The sequence below is a fragment of the Bombus pascuorum genome, chromosome 9 (assembly GCF_905332965.1).
Source record: "Bombus pascuorum chromosome 9, iyBomPasc1.1, whole genome shotgun sequence".
In the NCBI taxonomy this organism is placed as follows: Eukaryota; Metazoa; Arthropoda; class Insecta; order Hymenoptera; family Apidae; genus Bombus; species Bombus pascuorum.
Window position 1 is genome coordinate 3,999,022 of NC_083496.1, and position 17,713 is coordinate 4,016,734.

At 41.8% G+C, this 17,713-nt stretch overlaps 1 protein-coding gene across 7 annotated transcripts in view; it reads right to left on the reverse strand.

Annotated features, from left to right (window-relative positions):
* The window catches only part of LOC132910947 (lachesin-like), a 279,347-nt gene that overhangs the window by 239,081 nt on the left and 22,553 nt on the right, over positions 1-17,713 (reverse strand). Inside the window, exons 1-2 of one of the 7 annotated variants that reach the window (XM_060967159.1) lie at positions 5,337-5,936; positions 4,026-4,619 (exon numbers count right to left, since the gene is read on the reverse strand). The exons of 1 other annotated variant lie outside the window; for it this stretch is intronic. The gene's annotated coding sequence lies outside the window, so the exon portion shown is untranslated. Of the gene's footprint in view, positions 1-4,025; positions 5,937-17,713 lie in introns of those variants that run through there. 5 more of the 7 variants (XM_060967158.1, XM_060967156.1, XM_060967157.1 and 2 more) reach the window with 5 other exon arrangements.

Below are 17,713 nucleotides of genomic sequence, written 5' to 3' on the forward strand. Positions count from 1 at the left end.
GGGAAACTGGGTGAAACAGATTTCGTAAATCTCGCGGTTACCTTCAACGGAAATGAGTGAAAATTGATCGTGACTGTGAGTCAGAATCGAGATGCTTATGGGATTCGCGTCGAGATTGACGATACGGGGGTTAATTCGTTCGAAAGCGTAAGATGTAGGGATAGGTATAATAGGATAGAATACCGGTTCAAGCTGGATCTCGTAGTTTAATGGTAGGTTCGTGCGGTGTTCGTAACAAACCTAACTGAAAAATGTTCACGTAATTGCTATCGTACGATGGAAATCACGTTCGTAGGTGTAAACCAAGAATGCTCGATACCATTGCAATGTGATCTGTTCCTCTTTTTTTTCTCTTTTATCGGTCACATTACTTTTATCGTCCGCTACCGTAGCGAAACACAAATGCCAGGGCAGCTTCGCAACAATCCGTTGTCGTATAATACGCACGGATCCCCGATAACATCGAGTTTCGTTTATCCGTTGTCTTTTTCTTCCCCAGGTGTCGGTTAAAATCGTCGATTTTTGTGGACAGAGAAAGGAACGAAGAAGTAAAGAATGAACTTGGTCGAACGATTTTACCATCGACTTGGAAATGATTTATAAAACGGAATTGAAACACAGACGTCGCGCGAACTCGTGACAAGCTTTCTTCGGTAAACATTGAAATTGGAACGGTTGTAAAAAAGTAACGTTGATAGAAATTATACGAACTCAGGAAATCCCATCACCAAGAAAAATTACAGAGATTCGTTTCGAGTACTTTTTGAAATATTTCGCTTCCTCGCGATTCGGTCAACTGTCTTCGCAAGTACCATCTTTCACGGTACGGTGTTCGTTAAAAACGTTACGAGTATTTTATATCGAATCGCGTTCTCGATCTCGCTGCCGTTACAGCGACTATTTCACCGAGGACATATTTTTTATCCGATGCATATACGTCGCGATCGCGACGAATCCCACACCGAGGGAAAAGTCGACGGAAAGAGAAAACTATAGGGAGAAGAATAGATAGAAATGACGATTATTCGAATCGCCTGACATTTCGACGGCCAACTTTGTGCTCCTCTGTCCAGCAATTTTCCTATTTGGGTCAGGCAAGATGACACGGCCGGCGACTCTACCCTTTCGTATCTCTCCGCTATTCCGGTACAATCGTCAACGAGAGAGCAGAGAGCAAAGAACGATATCGAGCGAATTGGAAGTACCAAACGCGAGCAAGAGTCTGCTCTTTCTTTTGAACGTCGGTTAGAGATTGCTCGAAATACAGACGAGGGCAAGCAATGGGGAAAGAGGGATGAAATCCGTGGACGAAATTCGAGCTGCAACGATTTCCACGTTGAACGTATTAGTCTCGTTAATTCGCATGAAAAAGCTCTCCTAACGAGAGGATTTAAAACAGCCGAGATTTTTTTCTCCTCTTTACCTTTTCAGTTCTATCATCCTATCTACGTTAAGTCGTCACTATTTACATAAATTGCTTGGAACGTGATCGAATTTTCACAAATTGCCAAACAACATAAATAATACCACGTGAAGTGAAAATTGCAGGAGAAGAGAACGATGCATACGTTTTCGGTGGTTTTCTGTCTTTATCGTCATCCTATGATAAAGCGAGAGAATGTTAACACGACATAGGTGAAAATGAAATAACCTGTCAGGTTCAAGGATAGAAGTCATGTTGTAAAACTCAAAGATGTAATTATTAAGGCAAGTAAATAATATTTTAATAGTACTATGGCAAATTTAGTAAGAAAGACGATTTTAGTAACATTCGCCGATTGATAGTTTACGGTGGTAAAATTTAAAACTGCTTCGCGGTAAAAGAAAATAGGAAACGTGACTTGTCATGTTCTTTCCCTACGTGGTCTTCGAATACGAAAATTGAAATACCTAAAAATTTCAAATACAACGGATACAATGATCGGAGTAAATATAATACAAGGAACGGAACGAACGACGATAAATTTCTCATTACAGAGGAGGAGAAATAATTAATCGGCGACAGTTGCGTTCTCTATGCAACAGCAGGGCCGTGAATTTGCCGCAAAACTCGCGGCAAATCGCGGGGCAAGCACGACGGTGGCGCGATTGCGACAAAACGCTCGTAATTACATTCCGGAAGTGAGCAGGTCGAAAAGCGACGTGGCGTGCGTTCACGGTATCGTTTTGTGTCTTGGATAATTGCCGACACGCGATCCTGCCACGTATACCAGTCGGGCGAACATACAACATCGTAGTCTGCACCTGCTAATGCGCCGTTTCACATGCGTGCGCGACGTTCTACGCTGCATTCCGTAAAAATAAAATCGCCATTAGACCACGGCTACCTCTGCCCGTTCGCAGTTAACATGTTTCTTTTTTCCCTCACTGTCTCTCCCTTCCTCACGAGTCCTCGATAAATCATGACGAATGGAAAAGGAAGAACCGGGCTGAGGCCAATTCTTCTCGAAGTGATATGTATTTTTCGATCGTAGAGAACACGCGTTTAAAACGAGAGTTTACGAGGAGTACACGATGATAGAAGTTATCGAAGAAGAAGTTAACGCGCGATCGACAACTGCGATAGTAGTCGAGACAATCGCGAAGCACCGTATTTATCTAATATTAAAAGTTCTTAACTACCGACACTATGGAAGCAACAAAAACTGCCATGCCGAGCAATGTCGAGGAAGGTGGGGAAGAATAAGTAGAAGGGGGGATAAGAAAAGCGCGAGAAAGAAAAAAAAAAAAGAAGATGACGAGACTCTTTGGCGAGTGCTTCTTTGGAATTCAACGAGCAACCGAAGAATGGGCTTATTCAGATCAACGTTTCTTAACGAGGAAAGTTATGCTTACCGGCAGTCTTCGCGTACTCTTCAACAATTTCATAGAGTAAATCAAAGAAGACCCCTTACGTAAATTCATTTTTTTCTTTTTTTTTTTCTTTCTTTCTTTCTTCTTTTAAATCGTAGTAGATACGTTTATTCGTATCTGACCGGAGCGTTGTGCGTTTCTCTTTCCTCGGTTTTGCCTGCAATCGCGTATGACCTCGAGAAGGAAGGAATAAATATCCAAGCCAAATTGTCATTGTCTTCGCACCCCGTGCCTACTTCCATGGATCCTCTCTATCTGGAATTCGTATAAGAATCCATACGAAATCTCTCTATTTCCCTGGTAGGCGTGAAACGTTTTGCCGATGATTGCACGGCGACGCTATCTCATTCACGAGCACGAGGGGGTATTTCCCCGCTGGGAATATAATCATTCTTTGTAACGCAAAAATGTGCATCGGCAAGCTCGAGCGTTCTTTAACGGTTAAGCTTGCACACTGTCGCGGAACGAGGGGAATACCGCGGCAACATTTTTCCGATCGGCAACGTATATCTTTGTAACTGTAAGAGCACTTCGGCTCGAGCACACTCGAGAAACCGTTTGAAGTCATCGAAAGAGAGAGAGCCAGATGGATAGAGGGGATGTAGCGAGACGAGTCGCTGATGTTTGCGTCGAACGGACTCAAAGAGAACACTCGCCGTCAAGAAGAGAGGGGAAAAAAAAAGAGAGTTTGGTAGGTATCCGACGAAACACGAACAAATGCCGCGAATCCATTAGACGTCTCGATTAAAACTGCACGGATCGGATTCGGCTACCGCTTCTTCCACTTCTTCCGCTTCTTCCACTTCGCAGGGACGTGATCGTACTTCGGAACACGGAGTTTATCGTGAATTTTTTCGACGAAAATAGATTCGAGTAGACTCGACAGAGTTACATTCCGCAAGCTAGAGCGGATCTCTTTTTGATCGGTTCGTGAACGATAACGCGCAACTCAAATACAGGCTTTCATAAATCAAGGAAATTTAGAGGCAGGCCCCGTTGTAATACCGAGGCCAATTGGAAATTTTGATTTATAGTGCTTATCAAGAAAGCCCCTGTAATAAGTCTCTTAAAAAGCGCACCTACAAATCGTCCATAACTCTTTCCCCGCGACAAAGCTCCAAATCCCCGATACGTTAACCCGGGTGTAGCTTCGAACGGGAGATAATACGTACTTTTTCACGGCAGTCCCTGGATTTCCGGGGACATATCGTCGAGGATCCTCGAGCCACCTTTGATTCCACGGTAAGTCTTCGAGATTCGATATTACCTGTACCACGGCTGCTGTCTATGAAACATTTATCTCACAGCACTGAATCGGTCGCGTTCCTCGTAAAAAATCGACGAGAGATAAAACCGTGCGATGTTAAAAATTCACTGCGAATCACGGGTCACCAAGGATTATCGATCGATACGCCGCGGTTTAGCCGGCCTAGCCTTCGGATTAACAGTCGCTACGGATCTTCTTCTTGCTGAACTTCTATGTTCGATGGAACGATCGTTGCACTGATCCCTTTGTACATGTCCCTTTTATTTTCTCAATTTCGAGCTGTTAGCTCGCGCGATGCGTTTATATTTCGTATCGCTGCGATGAAATTGATCGACGAACGCAGCTCGGCTGGCTTCTCTATGCTTTGTCCCTCGCGATATTTTGTCCGATGCAGGAGACCAACGTGAAAAATTGTTGCACGCTGTTTCGTTTTTAATTAATAATGTTACCGTTGTCTTTTTTTTTCGCTCTCCTCCGTCGTTGGTTCGTTGCGTACTGGCTATGTTTGATTAATCGATAACGATAACGGTCCTGCGGCACAGCGAGTGATCAGCGTAAACCGCGTGCAACGGACTTCGATAAATGTAGCTGGTTATTTATTGGTAAAATCATGCGTGTGGTACACGTAACACCGCGATAGTAGGAGGAATGCGATCATTCGCACCACGCCAAGCCTCTGATCACCGGTGCACGATCGATCCGGAAATATTATAGTTCCGTTACGGCTGGTCGGTGAGCAAACGATCGTTGATGATCCTCATAAATCTTGAGAACGATTTACAGACCACCGGATTTCCTGTATAAATCCACGTACCAGAACAACCGAGACTATTTTTATTCAAACTTATTCTTATATTTGTCTGGCCATCCAACACCCGGCAAACGTATATCGCGATTTTTATTACAGTATGGAGATGTATTAAAAATACTCTAGCGAACGAGGAAATCGTTTCCGATTGACGTTACAACAACTCTATTATCAAGCTGATTCTTCGAAAAACGAACAAAATATTAAATGAGAAATTTCTGGCCGTGACAATAGTTTACACCGAGGGCGTTCTCAGATGATCGTCTACCACACGTTCCTGTTCCAATTACAAGAACGCCACTTCGGCACGTTCGCTCACCCTTTGCCTGTCGATGACTCCCTTCACACCGTCCGTGAATACGGTATTTTACTTCCGATAACGAACTCAGTGATCCTGTCGATACTTACTATTTTAAATAAAACTATGTAACGATCTTCCTCGCGTAACAGCAACGTTCCAACACAACAGTAAACTCAACGACGAATCACAGGCTCGTCTCATCCAGAACGAGAATAATCCCTTCGAACCAGCCGATAAAAGGGATAAAAAAGGCATAAGAAACAGGCATGAAAACAAAACGATCGTGTGCGTGTGTATCGTCGTGCACGATCAGAGGCAGCGTGCGAACCAGACAAATCTTGCGTGACGCTCCGTCAACGTCGAGGATCGTATCGCGCACCGGCTCGAACTCGACTAACGACGACTCGGATCCCTTGGTTCGAATTTATTCCGAGGGCGCACCGATGGTCCCCCGTCGGGTCGAAACCGCGCGAAGAACAGCGAGCGATCAACGAGACTCGAGAGCCGAAGAGCTCGCGTGTAATAACCGGCCAGCACCCCGTTCGTTCGCAACTTCCTTCGTCCTTAACGACGTGGACGACGGTTAACACGACGACACGCCGCGGCTGACTAGCTCGTGGTACAACATCCCGAAGCCCCTTTAGCCACGACGAGGCTACTGCTGCTGAATGCTGGCTGGTGCTGATGGTGGTGCCGGTGCTACTGCTCTACCCGCCTCGTATATACTACACGGCGAACACGGACACGCGCGCCGGCATTGCGCGAGCGCAATACCTCGCGCGATTCCGGCAGTAGGGGTTGTTTGATGCCTGCCTCCTTCGAAAACGTTCTTTTTTCCCTCGCACCGCCACCTTCGCCGAATTTTTCGGATTTTCGAATTTCTCCTTGAATGAAATGGACAACATTTTCGAATGTTTCGGAACGATTCTGTTTTTGCTCTTTGAGATGGAGCAAGTGGATGAATTACGAATCAGTTTCGCGATTGTGAATACGAAACGAGTTGCTTTTTCGTGCTGGAATTTTAACGTAGGTCTGTAGGATCTTTTTTTTTTTTTTTTTAGTATTTATCTTTCTATATAAATCAGAGTCACCATTCTGTAGATTCGTAAACAAAATTTTGTTGCGTTCGAATCGTTTGAAATATATTTTTTTTAAACCATGCAACGCGATCCACAAATTGCACAGGCTGTTATGTGACTTTATTTCCCTAGGTCAGCAGCAAACCTATTACTCGCCCATAACCTTTGCCCTTATTACAAACTCACTCGCTTTTCATCCCATTTTGTCTGCAAAACTATAAGATTCTACAATTTCAAATGGAACGCGAGAGAAAATACAAAACGACGCAATACGATTGCCAAGAGTTGCGAGTACATCATGAGTTATTGTAATTATAACAATATATTTATCGAAATATATGTATTTCACCTCGTTATTTCTGCACCTCGACCGACCAAAGTTTGTCTCGTTAGATTGACACAGGCAACCGTTCAAAAATGATTGTGTGTCATTTGCGTGAGAGAATTACAAACTCGCTAACTAGAATTGCGATTGACGAATGGTACGATTATTGATTGCTGTTAATGTTTAGCAGCATGGCTATTGACAGATGAATGGTAAATAAAGTAACTTTCGTAACTGTTGATTTTCATATGGATCATTTGTTTCGACTACACAAAAGCGAGAGAGAGAGAGAGAGGGAGAGAAAACCAATATTTATATTAAATAAATTATTCATAGCGAGAGTTCGATTAGCTCGGTAAGCATTCGAAACCTGACCAACAAACTTTCAAAACTTCCCACCACCGATAAAATCAGCCGGAGGCAGAAGTTTTAACAGAATTATAGGAAATATTTTAAAGAATGACCAAGGTAGGATTCAATGATCCTGACGTGTTCGGAAAGCAACATCCTCGAAGCATAATCTACGATGATAGCGGCATAACAATGTCGGGCACACGCTCAACCGGTTTGCGCTCCCGCATCTACGATATGCTCCACGCCGATCGAGCACAACCAACTCGTAAGGAATTCCTTGATACCTACCCCACAGAAGAAATCGCTTCGCCAGCAGTCCTACGCGAACCAACAAAATTTCAAGGCGTCCTTCACACGCGTATATTTCGCGATAAACACGAGCATCCTACCGCGACGTGACAGTGAACAAGGGACGAACAAGTTGCATTGATACTTTTGTCCTGTAAAGGATTATCAGAATTATTCTACGATGGTCTATTGTCTTTTATAATTAAAGAAGATTATTACATGACAAGGTAGGTATGACAAGTTCGAGTACTCGGATGTTTTGACTTTGAGGTTATTTAGTGTTCAAATGATGTATTTTAATATAAAATGATTAAAAGCTTCAACTCGTTCTTTTGGCGATTGATGAATTTGAAAAATTATAGAATTTGTGGAGAAAATCTAGCCATGTAGGTATTTGTCGGAAACACTAAATAACCAAATTTTATGAAAAGATAATTTTGGTAATACGCGCGTCGTTCATTGACAAGATATTAGGACTGTGCTCGTATAAGAAACAAACAATGTGACGTATCGCTATTTTCCCTACGACTTTAAATTTAATATTAAAAAAATTCAGAGGCCAAACTCACCTTCTCTCTGTTAATTTCACAACGATCGATCGATCGATGATAAGTACTTTTTCGCTTTATTTTCTCACCTCGTTGGAGCGGAGAGCTGCGATACCGGTAGAAAAAATATTGCTTCTAGATAGCGGATTCTTCTTGTTTATTTTCGCATCGGATAGTATGGTATCTCGTACGGTATACGGGATTTTCTCTATGCGAAGTTTCATAGTGATCGATGCCCTTTGTCAGCTTTGAAAATTCTCCAGGTCTTGCGTTCAAAGTCCCAAAGTTCGAACGATAAGAAATGGATATCGGTACCGGCCTTTCACTCGTGACAGTCTATTTACCGAGAATTCTCCGGTTCTCGTTATTCACGCAACTTCCACGTAAGGAAGAAACGGAACAACAGACGGGAATGTCGTGACCGTGAAAGCGAGTGTTATTTCACCAACGTCGCGGTCGCGATATCGTTGAAAATTCGCCCCGTCGCCGTCTTCAACGCAACACGAATAACGGGCAATCCCACCGTGTAGAAGCATGGATACGTATCCTTTATGTTCCTCGGACAATAACGTTCTCCGGCGCGAGGTGAGCCGCGTTACTTTCCTTTGAATTTCGTCGTTTCATTGCGAGACTCATCGTCCGAACACTGGGTCCCACGGGGTCATAAACACGCGTAGCTTTGGTCGTTAAACATCTCCGACTTGATGAAGTTTCTACGAATGTTCTCGCTGTTAAGAGATCGTCACACTGTCGAAGCTTTTCGTTATCTAACAATCGAATCGGTACGCGACACTCGGAGAATCTCAAGATGCAAGACGCAAGACAGATAAATCAGAAGGGACGACATTGGAGAGGATAAAATCTGGATGAAAGATATGTGATTTCTGCGTCTCGATATATCGGAAAAATATAAAAATTTCAAGCGAGAGAATTTATAAAAGCAACGCCGCCTAAAAAGGAGCGCCGAGGTGGGAAAAGTTGCGCGAAGAAATTCTAGAGGATTCCCAAGTTTAATTGGAAGAAGAGGATCTAAGTTGTTCCGGCCAGCGCGAAAATGTATTACGCCGTTTTAACTGACGTTGCAAGTACTTAAAGTAGCATTACCTATTCATCCGGAATAATGCGCTAACTACGAAGAGAAACCTTCGAAATGATCGATCTTTCCTACCTCCGTAAGCCTCTACCTTAGAAAATTAAAACGTTCGATTAACGCCTTAATCGATGATCTATGTAAAATATCAACCGTGTTTCTCGATAAATTCCTCGTAAATGGCGCAACAGTGCAACCATTGCAATCGGCTAACGATTGAAAGTTCGACGTAGTTCTGTTGTCCGATAAGTACTAAAACCTAAACTTTGACCCTGACAAACTCTTAAACCGCTCGTAATTATTTCCTTCGAAAGCAAATTACCTGTCACAGAGCCGTTCGGTTCAAACCTCAACGCGCACAATCGCATCAGGTATGCTGGAAGCACTTGGAAACACTTCTCTGGAAATACCGCGTACACACCTGGCTCTGTGTCTGCGTCTGCGTCTACGTTCGCAGTGGGTAATGCCAATTTGTGACACGTAATCCTTGCTGCCGTGCGTAAGCGCGGAGAGACAGAAAAGCAGTCGCCGTTCGTACGTGCCTACCAGGAGCCACGACATCCTCCGTATCTGCATCCCTGCATCAGACGATGCTTTCAATTCCGACCAGGAGGACATATACGAGAAACTAGGTAACGAACGCAGCGTCGGGGCTTCCTACCCAATTGCGATTACATCTTGAAAGTGAATCCTCTGTTGAAGGATAATTTAGGTGAAACCTAAGAGTACATTGTCGATACAACTCCGATTGATGTAACTCGATGAAGAGAGATTGATCGGGGCCAGAATAGAAAAGGTGGATGGGAAATGGTGAGGGAAAAAGTTCGACGAAATTTGGAACGCAAATGTATTGTATCTTTCACGATGCATCGATCAGATGTCAAAGTTCGGTATCCATTACGCGGTTATTTGGTGCTTTAATTTACATGCAAATATATCATCGTGGTTGCTATATATATTGGAATATGTATGTCAATGGTCATGCGTGTATGCGTGTATGTTCGTCCCACATTTACATATCCCTGGCTTTGCTGTTCTGATTAATTCTATCGAAATTAGGATCCGCACATTTTTTCTATGGTAATTATCCTGGGGATCTTAAGTGTCATTTTCTTTTAAAAGAACGATCGTTTACTTTCAAAGCCATCCTTGCTACTTAGATTTCCTCTTTGTGTCCCCTTTTACGTTCTATCTGAGGATTAATCATAATAGTAAATTGATGCGACGTTAGAGTTTATATTCAAACGTTTGAACGAGCAGATTGACGAATACCTAAGAAGATACGAATCGGAAATCTTAGTTAAGCCTACATAAAATACGTCTCAGCTTCTCTTCTTGTACAGGATAGAATTCAGCGTGCGCCCTTAAAAGCCACTATACTAATTATGTGTCTGCATTCCCATTACAGGTGCCTTCTCCGTGGTTGCTCGCGATGCGCATGTTCTAATACGAGATGCGAATGAACAGCAAATTACGTAAGTGATCTAGTACAATTTGACGAGCTTGTAATCGATACGCGTGACTTTCCAAAGATTCCTTCGACCAGATAATCTGTCAGTGTCTTATTCTTTCTCAAAATTACCCTATCAAGTTCATAGATGAAATTGAGTTATTCGGGTCGAGCTAAGCGAGTTTTCTTGTAATTCGCCAAATTTGATCGCCAATAATTACACATTGAGCGCTCGAAACAGATTGTTTGACCCGTTGTAAGCGACACGTGGCTGTGATTGATACGCTTTTGATAAACAGTTTAGTCCAAGTCTTGTTGATCGGATACGAGAAACTACTTGAAAACTCGCGAAAGAATTGACTCGGCGAGGTAAACCGTGAATGTTTCATTCTTTCTCCGCTATAATTCTATAGTAGCAAATTAATACGTGCAACTATTTGAAGACTGGCGCAAGAATTCCGTGGAGATTTCGATGGGATTACAAATATCTCCAACGCGCAAGTTGGCAATTTAAAATCTCGCCCTCTCTTTCTCTCTCGCTCTACATTTTCATCTACACACGTTCCCGCGATTTAAATCAATTTAACGCTTCCAATGGCCGAGAACCGCTCATTATCGATCGTCGCTCTTTTCGTAGATACGCTCGACGTTACACATTCCGCACCGCGGGATCCTTGCTGTAGCTGAACGAATTTTCATTAGACGAGCAAAAAGCACAAAAGCCATTTCGAGCTTCTTCATCTATAGGTTTTCATTATTTCAATGCATTACACCGGTACGTGGCGCCGGACCATTCGCAGTTCCAATTTCCTTTTTATTTCCATAGAATTCACCGTGGTGGCGATGGTGGCGATCAAGGGGATCTCAAGAATACCATCCGCTTAAATGTAACTATAACAGACTATTTCGCAGAAATAAAATTCTTTCTAATATTGAATAACCGATAACGTGCAAAGTCGCGAATAATGGTTTAATAAAAATTGATCGAAGATTGGCCGTGCGTACTCCGAGTACTCATTTATATCGATAAATCTTTACTCGTGGGGTAACGTCACCCTTAAACGAATACTTGGCAATAAGCTGCCCGCTATCGGACAAAAAATTGTGCGAAGTTATTTCGCAACCGTTCATCGAGGTTGGCTCCTCCGGAGACAAGGACGTAGAAAATTTCGACCATCTTTCGGCCATTGTGCCGCTGCGTAGACCATCCCCGACTTGGTCAATAATTACGCTGTCGAGTAATTAGCTGATATGATCTAAGAAGATAGGTCGTTCCGACGAGACAAAAGAATGTCAAGCGGTCTATTATACGTTGCCACTCCTGTTTAATCCATTATTTTTATATCACCTCGTAAACTGCAGCCTCGATTGTTGCAGTTTTATAGCAAGTATAATCAACGAGTATCATCGACGAAGTTACGTGAAAACTTTCTTGTTAAAGGAGGTCTTAAATTTAAATAAGAATCGCTGTCTAATTGAAAGGACAGCCACTGCTTTCCATGTACATTGCGATACAGAAGCGACGATGTTATAAATATTTTTTAGACATTCGCTTTGCATTTTACGCTAATAACATACCCAGAGAGACTCGTTAATAGAATTGAAAAATTTATAAAAGATGGGGTCAATTTAGCTTGCTAAGGAACTCATTTCGTAATTACGACGTTGAAAGGGGTACGCGAATCAACGGCGTTTCATCTTGGATTTAAAAGAAAACTCTCCCTTTTAATTTACGAGACGGATGTGACAGCACTGATCGCGGTGGACCGATATAGTCGCTTAAAGATAATAAAGCGAATTAAGATTCAAAGCGTACATTCGCGTACTCGAGACACGACTATACATTGTAGTTTCCCCACAGAACGCGAGCCACCCTGAAACCTGACGCCCTTACTAAAATCCTACGCTGATTACAGACAAAATCCCAAGACAAATTTTCACCAAATCGGCCAGACAGTAACAGCTAATAACGTATACAGAAAGGAAACATTTTCGTTTCACGTAAATTAAAACGAAAGACGTAAATCATCTTGGGAATCCAAGGAAACAGAGAGAAAATTCAAGAGCTGAGTAGCATGCCAACTCTTTGAGAGTTGGGTAGTCGTATGATAGACGTAGACGGAAGAAACTTCAGGAACCGCGTATGCATTTCGATACATTCAATCCGGAATGCAATTATTTCTGTCTTGGAAAGTCACCATCTTAATGGCTGCATACGCGCTCGAACGCAGATATAACGAATTTCGCGGAACGACGCGATTCGCGGGAATGCCGCCTAATAGGAAGAATCAATAACAGGGTGGATGTTAACGATGGAAAGGAGTGGCGTTCGTTAATTATTTACAAGTTTATCGATGCATCGAGTGCAGCGTCGCGTAAAGTAAAATTGACGCGAGCCACGGTTAAAAATTGGCAAGCGACTGCTGCGAACCAATTTCTTCGTTCCGCAACGATAATTTACAGATACGGGAGGAGGGGCGGGGGGGGGCGAGTTGGATAAATATAATAATTGAATCTAGCTGCCAGGCATCGTTTCGTCAAGAGTTTTCATTCCTTGGTGACATTTCATTTGGAAGGATCCATTATTTATTTGTATAACGAAAAATAAAGAAAAAAATGATAGAAACGGCGAATGCTAATGCTTTTTCATTGTAGAACGGATTATTTATCATAGAGACGGACTTTGTCGCGTCGCGTAGATACGAAAGTGAAACTAATAAGACTATGGCTCGAGGCACAGCTGATATAAACCGAAGAAGGATAGCGAGAAGTAAAAAGAGAGAGGTAGAATGAGAAGGGCAAAAAGGAGGAAAAAATTCACACAGGATGAAAAATGCCGAACTGTGCAGGTTGTGACGTAAAGCTGAGACAGTCTTCAAAACTAAAAGGCTGTGGTGGTTGCTGACGCTGTTGTAAGTAACAGATAGGTCTGGGTAATTGCTTCACTTAACGAGAAACACGTTCGACCCTTGCGTTCGTTCCCGCTCTAACAGAATCCAATATTAACCGTCGTGCTGTTTGATATAGTTCGGTATATTCCGTACTGCGTGCATTTTGCAAGCTCTTTCGCCGTGCTCGTTTGTCTGGCGCCTCCTGGCTTCCGTGAATGTTCAAGGGTCTTCGTTACGATGTTCAAGGAATTTCTCCTGTGGAACGTGCCCTTTCCCTCTTTCGAATCTCCCGATGCACGATTTTTCCTCATCTTCTCTTCCGTGTTTAATTATGTACGTAATGCACAGGCATGAACGGACCAGAGAAATTATTTTTCACGGTAACATTTTACGCGTGAGAATGCATAAAAGAGAAAGCGAATAGACGGTCCGATTGATAAAAGTTATTTCAAACCATTCACGCTTGAACTTTTTGAATTATTTTAATGTTACCGTTTTAAACAAGAATTGCAGAGCAGACTTTGGCATGATTGTATATAGAACAGAACACAAATACCAGTACGTTATTGCAAAAGAAGAAGGAAATAATGGAGATAATTTTATTTATTCGTGCACTGTATCGAAATACATTTACTTTCGCCAACCATATAGAGATCCAACAAATTCCACAAACTCCACCATTGAAGATTTTAACAAAGCTGCGAGAAACAATGACGGGGATTCGTGCAACATTCTGGACTAATAAATTTTGATACATTCAAAATACGAATGCGTAGACTGATCGAATTTGATTGATTCCGAATTTTGATGTAAATTTCCACGGCCAAAGCACTACGTATCTATACACACATATCTATCCACAAATTTCATTTTACTTTGATGGGAGCACGATATTATTCATATTATAGAAAACAGATTTACCAATGCTTTGATATCTACACGATTTAAATTTAAACCGTGAATATTTTTCATCAGGCGTATGCTTTACTTTCAAGGATCTATCGACTAGCTTCGATTTTTATCTATCAACGAAAATATATTTTCTATTACGATTTTTAAAACTAGCAAAATAGTGTCGCGCACTATTGAAATCCATCGGTATTGTTCCCGGCTTTCCCTTTGACACCATGTTCAATGTTTTATTTGAAATATTTTTTCATACAGCAAGCAATTTTCGAGTAAATCGAAGTCACGAAGTTAGATATTTCGCTGTAATTAAAATTGACTATTTCACGTGCTAAATATATAAGGATTTCCTGTTTCTTCGTTAACATTTTAACACGTTTTAATATCACTTTTCAGGAGAATGATTCAACTGCGACTACACAGTTCCTTTGACAAGTTTGGTCCTCGTAATAAGTAGAATATGATACGAAAAAACAAAATAACAGATCTCCACCAATCCAACGATGTAAAATCGCGCTATAACATATAATTTTTATAGGCTCTCCATATAAGCGTTATTAAAAAATCGATACTAAATAATTTTAATACATTTTAATAACTCTCCACAGATGACAGATCTTTTTGTTAAAATCGAAAATCATGTTCCGACAACAATGTACACTCGCGATTTCACAGTGTTCATTATACCTGGCCGCGACTTTTTTAAATTAGAGTTTGCGAATTATACGCTGGCCACGGTGACTGCAATGCGACTGTGATATTTTAAAATTACACTTGCGATTTAATTTAAATTCATTGGAACGTTCGATGGATTTGATCCGTTCGCTCTTTTCATTATTAGACATAATTTTCATTTTTACACGTTTCGAATAAAGAAACACGGGAATGTTGAACCTCATCGTCTCTTAATAAAGGACATTAAAACGAAGTTTATACTAAAATAGCCATTCTTTCATACAACTTCGAAAATTAATATTCTTCTATTCTGTTTTATAATCTTCATTTTATTAATGGAATAAAATTATATGAAAAGGAGAAAATACATACCGACATTCTATTCATCGAAAACGTTTCGTTCGTTCGTTAAAGCTTTAGCATAATATATGTTTAAAATTAATTGGATTGAAATTATTCCACATACAATACAGAAAATTGAAAGCGCGTATTAATTGGAAAATGTATCATTTCAGATTCTCTTCGTCGTCATTTTCTAGCGATGGATCTAGTTTAAGTTTGAATTTAAATTAATTCTAGTCGTAAGTTCGTGTCTAGGTTAGGGTTTCAGATCTGTCAACGAATCGCGAGTGATTTACCTGTTCCGCGGAAACAATTATCGCCATCCTTGTGAGGATCATAATTGTCGCTTCAGAATACGCAATCACCCGTAGGGCAGCCATTACATACCCATTGTAAGTAGGGAAGGTGATAGGAGCACCGTGGTCTATCTTTCCTTACGTGGTTGGTAACTTCCTCCCGAAGCTATCAATTATTTAAATAGAATCGAGTCAAAACTCGTTCGTCTCGTAGGCAACAATGCAGTGGAACGAGATACGCGTGCAATGGAGTGTAGGGAGGATGAAATTGGGAGTATAGGGCGGGTCACATTCGTAACTACCTTCGCCTACTGTGACACAGGCAAATTGGCGTTGCTTTTTATGGTGTCTAAGTTTAAAAAAGTGATAGCTAGCTAAAAAACGCTAGGATTCTGAATTTTAAACACTTCACTATCTTGTTAAATAACCCGTATCTCGTTCTATATCGTGATAATCGCGTCAAATCGTTGTATTTTATTGATAATTGTTACTTGAAATTTTCGATTTATTAAACGTTTCTGAAGATTAAAGACAAACGAGGCTTCGTATTTCAACTCAGAATCGCGCAGCTTCCCGATATAGGTCCCGTAATACAACACACCGGATTAATAGAATTATGTCGGACAGCTTTAGTTCTGGCTTTTTAATATCGACTATGTTGCTGCATGTTTAGTAAGCGGTCAAGGAACTTTGCAAACATGTTGCCAGTCAATACAATTATATTCTTTGTGGAAGGATAGGGATACAGCTCTGGGGAGCCTGGTGGTGAACAGCACTGATCTAGAAGTAACTCACCGAAAGAGAGGAAGTCTCGTAAACATATGTCCCTCATGGGGTATTTAATTCAGGAACACAGACAGAGCTCGAATTGCCGAGTTGGCCCACCTTGCCGTCGACAAAGGAGGACGTGGGAAAATATAGAGGAGTAGGTGAAGGAAGGCTGCCTCCTAAAGGAGCGGCCACGATCTTCCGTAGCACCGTTGCTTTTTCCTCGGACGCAGTAAATACTGAAAGTGGAGGCTACCTCAGGGACTTTGCTGCTACTCCGCCGAGTTTACAGACCCTTCCACCTACTCCTTGCCTTTTTTCTCTCCTTTTCCCCGGTTCAACCGATAAGGAGTCAAGAAAAGATTTTACACTTGGGCGGAAGGTAAAAAGGGACGGCAGTTGGTACGACGGTCTTGTTGAACCAAAGGAATCCTTTTGTTAGCACGGCTTCCATCACCTTCCGTTGCAACTTCGATCCGATAAACCTATCGTTGAAATATATAAACCGCCGCTACGATCTTTCCGTTTATGAATCATCCAACGCTTGCTAATTTCGAGCATCGTGTTTGTTAAAATAGCCTCGTAATCAAATTTTTCAAGGCGTGATACGTTGTTCGGAACAATTGCAGAGAGGTCGCTATGAATCGTTCGACTCGTGTTTAAGCAGCGGATCATCCAAGCGAAAGAAAACAGAGAAGTTCTATAGACTGATTGGCTGACATTTTTGTTGGATGTTGATATTAGGATAAAAAAAAGAAAGCTGAGTCGTGAAGAGTGGATTTGGAACAGTATATACATTTAGTTTTCTCTCTTAATACGTAGGTTTAATAAATTTCAACCTCATTCTGTAATTACAGCGTTCATTTATCCCTGTCTGGAGATTTATGAAGAGCAAAAAAAAAGATACATGGCAAGTAATATATATCAAGAAGGCTTTCCTCCGCTTGAATGTATATCACTTCCGTATAATATATAAAAATTAACACAAATTCGACGCTTTCTAATCCGATAACCCTATTACAACTTTTATCCAGCGATTCTCATTAAACGCTAATCAACTGCCTGTTATCCTTTTACACACAGTGGCCGGGTCACTGTGGCCGCGTAGAACGCCGGATCGGCTCATCTGGAATTCAGATTTGTGTATCCTTACGTGTTGTTATCGCACGATCGAGCACGTGGACGTGCGCGCGCGGAAACGTAACCTCGAACGTCGGAACCTGGAGCTAGTATAAAGGCTTGGGTGCGTATGCTACGCTCGTTTGAGCGAAGGGAACACAGTCCGCCAAAGAGGGGAATGATGAGGGCGGAAACGCGGGAACAGGGGAAACAGTGCCCTTAATACCGAGCAGGAGTTCAAAGGTGGACCCCGCAACAACGCATCTAATTACTTGCTTCCTCCGTGGTCCGTGGCACAGCGAATTTACATCTTGTTTGTTCAAGCACCTGTAGCAACCTATACCACCATCAGC